Genomic DNA, 10,680 nt, shown 5'->3' with positions numbered 1-10,680 from the left:
ATACCCCTCTAAAGTTGACTCAAAATTTCTGTCCAAAATTCTTCCAACTTTTTTTTTCAAATTTTGGACAAACTTATTTGCTTCGATTTGCTTGATCTCGGAACCTTTAGACACTTGCTTAACACTTTTTAAGAGTGTTCATTAAACTTGTAAGGGTTCCATGGTCTCTCCGAGTTTACGTTTGCTTACTTACAATGCAAATGACGTGAAAGTTTTTCGAGGTGTAACAACAGCCATATCCCGTAATATGTAAGAGGCCAACTCCACCGACTTAATATCTAAAGCATGCATCACCCACAATGTCCTCAACATCCCATCTATAAAGTTTTTTGGGTCCTCATCAGGTTTCAACCTAAAGAATTCTGAAGGGTCTAAATTAATGAAATCACGAACTCTGGCACTAACAGCCCTATCACCATGACCCATACCTTGTCACTAAACCTGAGCAGCTACTAACTGGGTCAACAAGTGTATAGCCTACCTCATCTCTTGGCCAAAAAAATCTGTTGAAGGAACTGGGGTGCTGGAGCTAGAGCTCTCCAATGCTCTTTCAGAGCAGGCGGAGTGTGAGAGGACCGAGATGGAACCTCATTTAGGGACTCGCCCTCCTCTACATCTGTAAGCGGTACCACTCCAGTTCTTCTACCTGCCACTAACTTGCCCTTCTGGGACACTATAGCTTTTCTCTTCACAGGCATTGCTGAAATCATAACATATTGTCAGAAAATGAGAACCCTTATAACATGACTCTATCGCACGATCGGAGATCATTCCTAAATGCCTCGCAGCCTCCTGTTTATAAGTGTGGCGCTCTTCACACCCATAAATAAGACTCTACTGGACACGGCTCGTAGACAAACCCTAGGACGAACTGCTCTGATACCACTTTTGTCACGACCCAACCGGAGGGCCGTGACGAGCACCCGGAGCTAACCTACTGAGAACCTCTTGACTTACATTCCATAATCTATATCTAAGTGGACCACAAAATTAACTCATAAATACCATAATTTGCAAAGGGCATAAGTCCAAGATATATATGCACATGTATATCACCATCAAACTATGCCCACATATACAAGCCGAGAAAGCTGCCAAAAATGATATAACAAAATGTGAACTGCAGAACTCATAGATCATCTAAATATATACGTCTGTCTACGAACCTCGGCATGGAGTGCATAACATCATTAGGATAGGACAGGGCGCCCCCATGCCCATATATACACAAAAGTAATTACAGCTCTGAAACAAGCAGAACGCTCCTGCACAATCACTGATGAAGCGGCCTAGGGGTTAGGTCCGTCTCCCTGTCTACTTACAGGCATGAACGCAGCGTCCACAATAAAAGGATGTCAGTACGAGTAATATGTTGAGTATGCAAGGCATGAAGAACAACATAATAAAGATATGAAAGAAACATGAGATAAGACGATGTCATGCATGCTTAGCATTTTTATTTTTTTTGAAAAAACATTTTCATACTTACATATATAGTACAGTACCCGGAAATATCGGCTCGGTGTTATCATCATATAATCATCATCCGACGTCCGGGGCATCCTGCTTACGGGGTAACATCATAACGTACCCACTGCAGTAGTGTACACATCTACGTGCCTGTCCGGCCGACTATAGAATGGCTCGGTGTGAGAAAACACATACATACATACATACATACATACATACATACATATAAATCATGCATGAGAGCCCAAATAAAAGTTATGACTCTATCGGAACGATGTAAGGTCGGTAAACCTCCAATTATCATTATAGATCTATCATCGTCAACATATCTCATGTTGAAGGAATCAATTCATAGGATGAGGTCAATGTCAATAAACAAAATCAATGATCAATAATCATGAGACAAGGATCAGTAATATCATAAGAGAATCAATAACATAAGCTTCTAGCATTTCTATGAGTGTAGCCATTGTAGATATCCTTCGTGTAAGCTCGAAACAATAGAATCATGCCATAAGAAAGAAAGGGACATCCTTAACATAACTTATTGTCTCCTTAACTACCGAATGCTTATCCTCCCAAGCTTGTAAATCTACACTCAAGATGATTCATGCTAGAGTTAAACCTTGAAACCTCTCATAAGATCAAACTAGAGTAATTAGTGAGCCAGCAAAAGTTGGGCAACATTTACCCAACTTCGACTACTTCCACTAAATTTCAAAACAATGCCAAACAACAATAACAATGCCAAAAATACCATAGTCAAAAATTTATATTCAAAATAAACTTAAATCAATCCAAAATCCCCTTTCAAAAATCATCCTATAGCCATCAACTTCAACTTAATACTTTATGACTTCTCTACTTTGATTCTCTTCTTTTGTAAGACTTGCTAAACCTTCAAATCAACTTAATCATGAGAATTAAGATGAAGAACATACCTTATTCTAGAAGAACTTCACTTCACTCAACTTCTTCCAATATCAAATTCGTCACAACATTGAGTAAAGGCAAGAACAATCCTTTTCCATGAATTAGCTTGGGGTTTTGGAGTTTGATCTTCTCTTGTGATGGTTTGGAAGGATTTGGAATGATGGAGAACCTTCACGAACACTCTTACAATATGGAGAGTGAATATATTAAATGGGACCTTGTTGGACTTTAAAAAGCCCTTGAGCCGACATTCCGCCTCAACTTGCGGTGGAGATGCGGTCCAGCAAGTTGCAACTTGTGGCCGCATCTATCTACCTCATCTTGTTGTGGTGCTGGGTAGTGAGTTCACCCAAAATGGAAATTGTTTGGCCATTTTTCTGCACCGCAAACTCAATATGTGGCCGCAAACTGCCCACAAACTCCAACTTTCGCAAAAATGAGTTCTTTTCTATTCGTTTGCCTCCAATCCTTATGGCACCTCCTTAAAACTTATGTAACCTCAGGTAGCGTTGAGGAGCTAGTTCGTGATACGCGTGTGGACTAGGAGAGCTTGCTACTTTCACGCTTATTGGTGAGCCTACACCCTTGTTTGGGGGACGCCTCTATCTTAGTTATTGCTTTTAGTTTTCGGGCTGCGTTCTGTAGTTAGACTATTCGTTATTTATCATCTTAGAAGCTCCATAGATGGACATTGATATTGTGGGTAGTTGTTAAAGTCGTCGTTTGACTCATTGGGTATTGCTACATTCTTATGATGCTATATTTATATTAGACTTCTATTGTTTTATTTCATAGTTGTGATCATGCTCAATTAGCTATTTATAATTTGTTGGAATAAATCAAGAAAGATTATTAAAAAGGAACATGATGTTAACAATTCAAATAGTTCAATCTACAAGAATCATCAATACCAGTTAAAGTATTAATGCATGAATGCAATGCAAGGCCTTTCTGTCCATCAGCCAGTACACACACGTTCGAACATTAAGGAATCATAACCATGGGGGACTCGCGAGGTCCACAAACCACCCGGAATACTAGGTCTCTCAGATCACATCGAGTCCTTAGTCACATTAGGCTCCAATCTCATAACATAGCCCTGTAGGCTCCATATACTCTATCTCTTAGCCAATCTGCTAAAACATTATCACCACTTAGTCCGAAACTAGTTTTCCACAGACCCACAATTATATCATCAATAATAATAAGCATGAGATACAAAATAAGCATGAATATGACGTGCAACAGAATAAGAAGCAAGAATATGCAACAAAGATTCCATTTAGAATTGCATAAGTCATAAAGACCCCATCTTAGCTTTTTATTTACTTTTAACGAGTATTTAGGAGTGATGTACCACACATATATCAAATAAAACAGGCATATAATCAAGATAGGAAATACGGGCTTCAGACCCAATCACAGATCCATAGGATCGTACTATCTACTAGCTAGTGCCCACAGTATGACATTCAGACCAACTATACAATTTAAGTACACAATTACTGTCACGACCTAAAATGAGGGCCGGACGGGCACCCACACACTCTCCCCTAGTTGGCGAACCCTTCCCTTACCCAACATACAATCTATGTTTGTGGAAGAATAATATAAATGCTAATAAGTCTCAAATATAAAAGGTAATAGTTACGGAAATACATAAACTACCCAAGGAATCTGGTCTGAATAGTACAAAAGCTTCTAAGTATACAACTTGAATAAAATTTACAACCACAACCTGAATACAACTTCTATTTAGAAAGAGAATTTAACAGAGAAGTCTAGATGAACTCCGTAAGATCCTTGAAGCCCAACCGAATCTCGCTCAAGTACCTGGAACAACTCTACAACCCGAAAAAAATGTAGCAAGAGTAGTATCAGTATAAACAACACGTACAGGTAGGCATCATAAGCTGACAATAAATAGCTCACATGTATAAAATAAAGAAACTGAAAGATACGTAGATAAGCAGTCCAAATGCAATCACTAAGCACATCCATGTAAGTCTTGCAATAATGTGAACCACACTACATCTCAGTAGTCTACAGTCATGGCCTAGGCAAACCTCTAGCCCTCGAATCCATCAAGTGTCTAGGTAAGTGATTAACAAGAATGCATGTCACGCCCCGAAACCCACCACAGACGTGATCGCCATCCGACGTCATGAACAACATCGGCAGAACCAAAACGATGCAATAACAACACTTGAACCGCCAGGTTCAACATTCACCTCCGATAGTTTATAAAATACTTTTAAATGAATCATAAAGTAAGAATAAAATCAACGGAAGTCTTTATAATATTATAAAGCTAAATCAAAATGTATCACATGCCCAAGAGTTAAACAACTCAACGACTACCCACAAGAATGTATACTATGGAGCTTCTAAAACAAAGAATGATTGTCTAACACATCAGAACGCAGCCCGTTAAAATACTAAAATAATAAATAAATGAAATGATGGTGTCCCACGAATGAACATGTGGGCTCACCAAGTCAGCAGCAAGTCCTTCCAAAGCGCCTGAAGTGTCAAGAACCTGCTCTTCTCTGTTACCTAACATACCATAAAAAACAACAATGGTATGCCTGAGTACTTCGTACTCATTGAGTGCCTCGGGGACAACAAGTAATATGAAAATAGTGTACAGTAATATGTAAAGAAATTAGTTCAGGAAACCGTATGAAATCAATGTAAAAACAATTATTCCACTTGTGTATCTCAATAGGAATTATCAAACTGATTATAAAGCCTCTTATCAAGTACAACTTTTAAATATGTCTTTCAATTGATCATGATTATCAACAACAGTTCCATGAAAGAATAAGGATATCCCACATGCCAATACAGGCCAAAGAGTCAAGCACATCAAAGGGATGACCATAAAGGTTCCCTAATAACAGCGCAACACACCGGAATAAGTAATTCTCGGTGGCTATCCTTCCTTCCGAATAGCTAGGCATAAACCGCACTCCAGGTAGCGAACCCGGTAGTGGCCACTCTTCCTCCCGAATGACTAGGCAATTACGACACTAGGATCCATAGTGGCTACCCTTCCTCCCGAGTAGCCAGGCCAAACACAATAACAAAGTTCATAGCATAGAAGCCGATTCACAATTTGTCTCAAAGTATGTCACACCATCAATTAGCATTAAAGTTCATTATGCCATATCGTAAAGATAAATCATTTCAATGAATGTCTTGAAAATGTTTACACTTCTTTAACCAAGATTTCAATGTCATAATTCATCATGAAAAAATTGATACCAATCCTTAGCCATGATTATTGATTATCTCTTATAGAGGAAAAACAATTATGATTTCATATACGTATATAGAGGATAATACAATCAAGGCTTAATGTGGGCTTGTCCCCTCACGCCCACCAACCATAATCAAATCAAGGAATAGAGTTCAAAAGCCTGAAAAGTTCACCTTTTTATTCAATACAGAACTTTTAAAAGGAAATATACATCCAAAACAAGTTTTCAAAAAGAGACATACCTTAATTATGCTTTAAGTATCTTAACAATTCACCTTCGTAGCGAAGAACACCCAAAACCCTAGCTTTGGATCACTTGGGAAGGATTTACCTTGGAAATCCTATGTTTTGGTCGAAGAATCATGTTACTAATCATGAATAATTGTTGGAATTATTTAGGAATCGTTAGAGCGATCTTACCTTGACGTGGGAGGATGAGGAGAGGAGGAAAACGGCTACTTAGGGCTTTAGAATGAAGTTGTAATGTCTAATAACTGAAATTTCGAGTTAAGTGTTGAATTTATAGCACTGGGAAAATTGGACCCCCTAGCTCACCGAGCGAGCCCCAAAGCAGGGGTGACCTCGCTATAGGTATTATACACCATTTTAACCGGGTCAAAATAGAGTACAACATATTGGTGAGTCCTATATTGTTTAACTTAAGGAGCCGCCACCTAATTATTTTAACGGTGAATTAGGGCACCTAGTTATTAACTAGATAAATGTTTAAAATAGGCTCCGTTTTTTTAAGGTTTATTTAACTTAATGATTCTAGGTAAGGGTTCTAAATATCCTAATGGGAAGGTCTTAGGCATCCATCAGAATCCGTTAATTACGGTTAACCGGCCAAACATAGGTTAAAAAAAATAGTCTCAAAATATAAGTATAGCATTTTAGATACTTTACAACCATTTGAGAAAAATAACTTGTAACTAGCAAGCTTATAGTATTAAAACATAAATAATAGCAGTTAACTTTATAGTTTTGAAGCCAGAATAAAATATAAAAGAAATCTTTACAACTCCCTGGCACTTTCACATATTGAGATATTATTGAATTTGAATGATTCGAAACAAGTAGCGGTCAATTCAAAACATGAGCAAGGTTTATAAAACAGTATTCTTTTTATCTCAAAATATGCCAAAATTGAAAACGGAATTTTTAATTTAGTTGTTCCAAAGCCACTGTTTTAGCGAGAAAATAAAATAAGATTTGCAAAATAATAATAATAATAATAATTAAAAAAAATACCAGTCCAAACAGTGCACTAATATATTTCAGCGGATATAATACTGCCTTCGAAGAATTGTTTTCAGATTCATCTTCAGTTCTTGTATAAATATTACCACTTTTTAAGTGATGAAAATATTACTTTATTAATAATAAATGATTGGGATAGTCTAAATGGGAGAATAAAACCTACACTAACTAAGTTTATCCTAAAATCCCAAAACAGGGATACACCAAACATAAACAAACTAGCAATTGTATTTAACAAATAAATTAAAAAAATAAAATAAAATAAATGAAAATGGAATGACTGGTAATAGAAAGATAGCCAAAAGAAGTCCCGAGCAATTTCGCTCGTTCCTCTTGATAGATTTGATGCATTTAAAAGAAAATCTGCGGAATGGACTCCATGCTCGGTAATAGGAGAGTCTTGGATTAAGACTCCAAGTTTGCAAGAGTCCCGAATTAAGACTTCATTTGCTCTCAGTGTGCACATGTAAACAAAGACGAGGAGGAAAAAAAAGATTAGAATGCAAGGTACATGTATAAATTTATAAACACGGGAAACTAAACAAATTCTTCGTACAAATCAGCCGTTTAGTTTAAAGTATGAAAACTATCAAACTGAACATATATTTTGACAAAGTTCCATAATGTTTTCATTTAGCATATGAGATTTTGACACATTCTTTCCAAGCTTCGTGTACTTAAATAGATAATATACATAAGCAATTTTTGCAGTATATTAGTCAAAGAAAAATCTTTGGATTTATCAATATACCATCTTCATTTAGACAAAATACGGAGATTACATTCTATTATACCCCGTATATTTATACGTCGAATTATCCGCAAGCAAATCGACTCAAGTTAAAGGCGGAATTATTTTCGGACATGAAATAAGAACCTTTAATTTTCAATTTTAATTATTACATAAATTGTTTGTAAATTTTTCTTAGTATGGAAATATTATTGGAGATTAGGGACTAATTAATTGTGATTAGATTATTAGATAAGAATTAATTATTAGTTAAAATTAATTAATTAATTTAATTATTGAAAGTGGGCCCCACCCGAAAATTTTAAAAAAAAAAGAATGATAAAACAAATCAGTTGGTGATTCACTATGGGGAGGGGGTACGTGTCCAACAAATGGACAAGGTATATATAGTCAAAATTATGACTAACCTTGCCATTCATTTCATTTGTAAATTTCACTTTTTGTGAAGAAAAAAATATCTAACCATGGCTGCCTAGCTTCGGCCATGGCAGCCCCATCAAAGAATTTTTTTTTGTTCTTGTTAGATTAATTCTAAGGTGGTTTGCAAGTTCAAGGAGGTGATAGCAACATTGGATATTGAATCGAGGAAGAAGAAATTGCGAAATTGAAGCAATTAAGAGTAGAAATTCCTCCGAGAAAATTTAGGTAAGATTTTCTTGTTTTATGGTGTGATTATGTTAATGGTGTTGTAATGGGAGGATTAAAATTGGATTGGACGAAATTGGAATTAAGAAAATGCATGAAATCGTTGTTATACGAAATTGTGGGTTGAAAAGGATTAAAAAGGGTTATTGGATTGTTAGGATTGTTATGGGCTGAATTGTGAGAATTTTGTATGTATATCTCTATTGTTGGTATTTCTGTGTTAACAGGAGAACAATTGGAAATTCGGGTTAGGCGAATATATAGGGGAAATGCTGCCCGATTTTCGTTAAGTCCTTAACTAATGAAAACCCTAATTGAGAAAGTATAAGTTAAAGAATGAGTACTATAAGTGATGGGCTACGGATTTACGAACTAGAAAGTATAGTTACTAACGATAGCGTTACTTTTATATTAAATAGGCTAAAAGAGCGACGAGGCGAACGGGTTTACGAATAGTCGCTAATAGGTATGTAAAGCTGTCCCTTCTTTCTTTTGGCATGTCTTAGATTTAAGTGACGAATGATATGAGCTTTGGGGTAATTCTATTCATAAGTTTCGAGTGTGATTCATGATTCCTATTCACTTCTTGATGTTAGAACTCTTGAAATGATTGAGCTTCCCTCTCAAGTTTTCTATACGTTGGATAGTAGTCGATATATATAAGCACCTATTCATAGGGACTCTACGATAATTGATGTTCTTGACTTCTATAAGTTGTTTCATTCTATATTGACATATGTCTATGGTTCTTAAGGCTCTTTTGATATTATTTATGATGACGTTCGAGGGATATTTGGTATGATTGTCACTATTGATACTCAGGTGTAAATCCCTTCTTCTTATTCTGTTTGGGTCTTGATAATGTTTTAAATTGCATATGGTTGCTCACTACTCTGCTCGTGCATGCCTCAATATATCTTTCACCGAGTCCCGGGCCGGGTATGTTATCGTGCACAGTTTCACTGCATTGTTCACCGAGTCCCTCACTAGAGGGCCGGGTACGGTATATATATATATATATATGATGATATGATGATATGTTATGGCGGCCAGGAGGGCATATGATGACTTTATTCACCGAGTCCCATAATGGGTTGGGTATGATATATGATATTGACATGCATGATTTATGTTTCAAAAGGCAAGTGTTTTGGTATTTTGAACGTTATATTTGTCTCCTGCACTCCCTATTTCAGTTATGATCCTCTTTACTGTATTTCATGCTTTACATACTCAGTACATATCTCGTACTGACCCCCTTTCTTCGGGGGCTGCGTTTCATGCCCGCAGGTACAGATAGTCGGTTTGGTGACCCCTCAGCATAGGACTTCTACTCAGCTGTTTTGGAGAGCTCCGTTGTTCCGGAGTCTAGACTTTTGGTTCAGATCTTATGATGTATATATATATATATATGTTTATCCAGGAGTACGACGGGGTCCTGTCCCGTCATATTTCGCTACTAGTACTCTTAGAGGTCTGTGGACATGTATGTGGGTTGTGTACAGATTTGATCAGTTGTGTCTATATGGTTATTGTGGATGTTCTGTCGTGGTAGCAGCCTTGTCGGCTTGCGTAATACAATGATATCATTAATAAAATGAGACACGGAACAGATTACATAGCAGGACATATCTTCCTTAATGTTAAACTAAAAATAACCAAGGATGGCAAACCTTATTACACAAGATCCTCCAGATATAATCATGTAAGTACATACTAAGGTTTCATGATTAGCACGCATGATAAAATCTGCCTTCAACCGATATATTTTAGATCCTATAATATCTAAGACCTTAAGTACAACTACAGGCATTTAATCACAAAATCAGTCGAGTTATAATCTTTAGCATTTCATTAAATAAAGATTTTTCCATACAATCATACGTTTGGACCAAAATTTTCTTAAGTCTTAACAGATGAAAGAACCCCTAAACTACCTTAAGTAAATGGTTTCTATGTTAAACTTAATATGTGTTTATCCAGGGAACATAATGACTTGTGGACATGATTTTACATAATAATAATACATGATTCTTTAGGCAGAAATGATTAAACTCCTAAGACATGATATATCTGTTAAGGACGTCCAGAACAAAATTTCGAAACATGCATTTCCAAATAGGCAGAACACTTTGAAACAGAAAAAAAGAATAAATGAGCGGATTTACCTTCCACAATGGTAGTGACTAAGGCTTTGAGGTCTCGAGTCTACTCCTTTACGAAAGGGATCGAAACGGACAGACCAAAAGCAAATTTTAGATGCGACTAAAAACTTAGGGTAAAGAGGAGGCAGCTCTCAAAACTTCTCCAAATGGACTCCAAATGCTAGTATTTGTAGGACGAAATTAGGGTTTTAGAT

At 36.5% G+C, this 10,680-nt stretch overlaps 1 long non-coding RNA gene across 1 annotated transcript; it reads left to right on the top strand.

The window, feature by feature from the left end:
* The first annotated feature begins 8,188 nt into the window (after window positions 1-8,188).
* On the top strand, window positions 8,189-9,811 carry LOC132609239 (uncharacterized). Its single transcript, XR_009570768.1, has 3 exons — window positions 8,189-8,321; window positions 8,741-8,787; window positions 9,612-9,811. It is a non-coding gene; the product is annotated as an uncharacterized LOC132609239 (long non-coding RNA).
* Window positions 9,812-10,680: the final 869 nt, after the last annotated feature.

Source organism: Lycium barbarum, chromosome 9, assembly GCF_019175385.1.
Source record: "Lycium barbarum isolate Lr01 chromosome 9, ASM1917538v2, whole genome shotgun sequence".
Classification (NCBI taxonomy): Eukaryota; Viridiplantae; Streptophyta; class Magnoliopsida; order Solanales; family Solanaceae; genus Lycium; species Lycium barbarum.
This window is presented reverse-complemented; position numbering and strand designations above follow the sequence as displayed.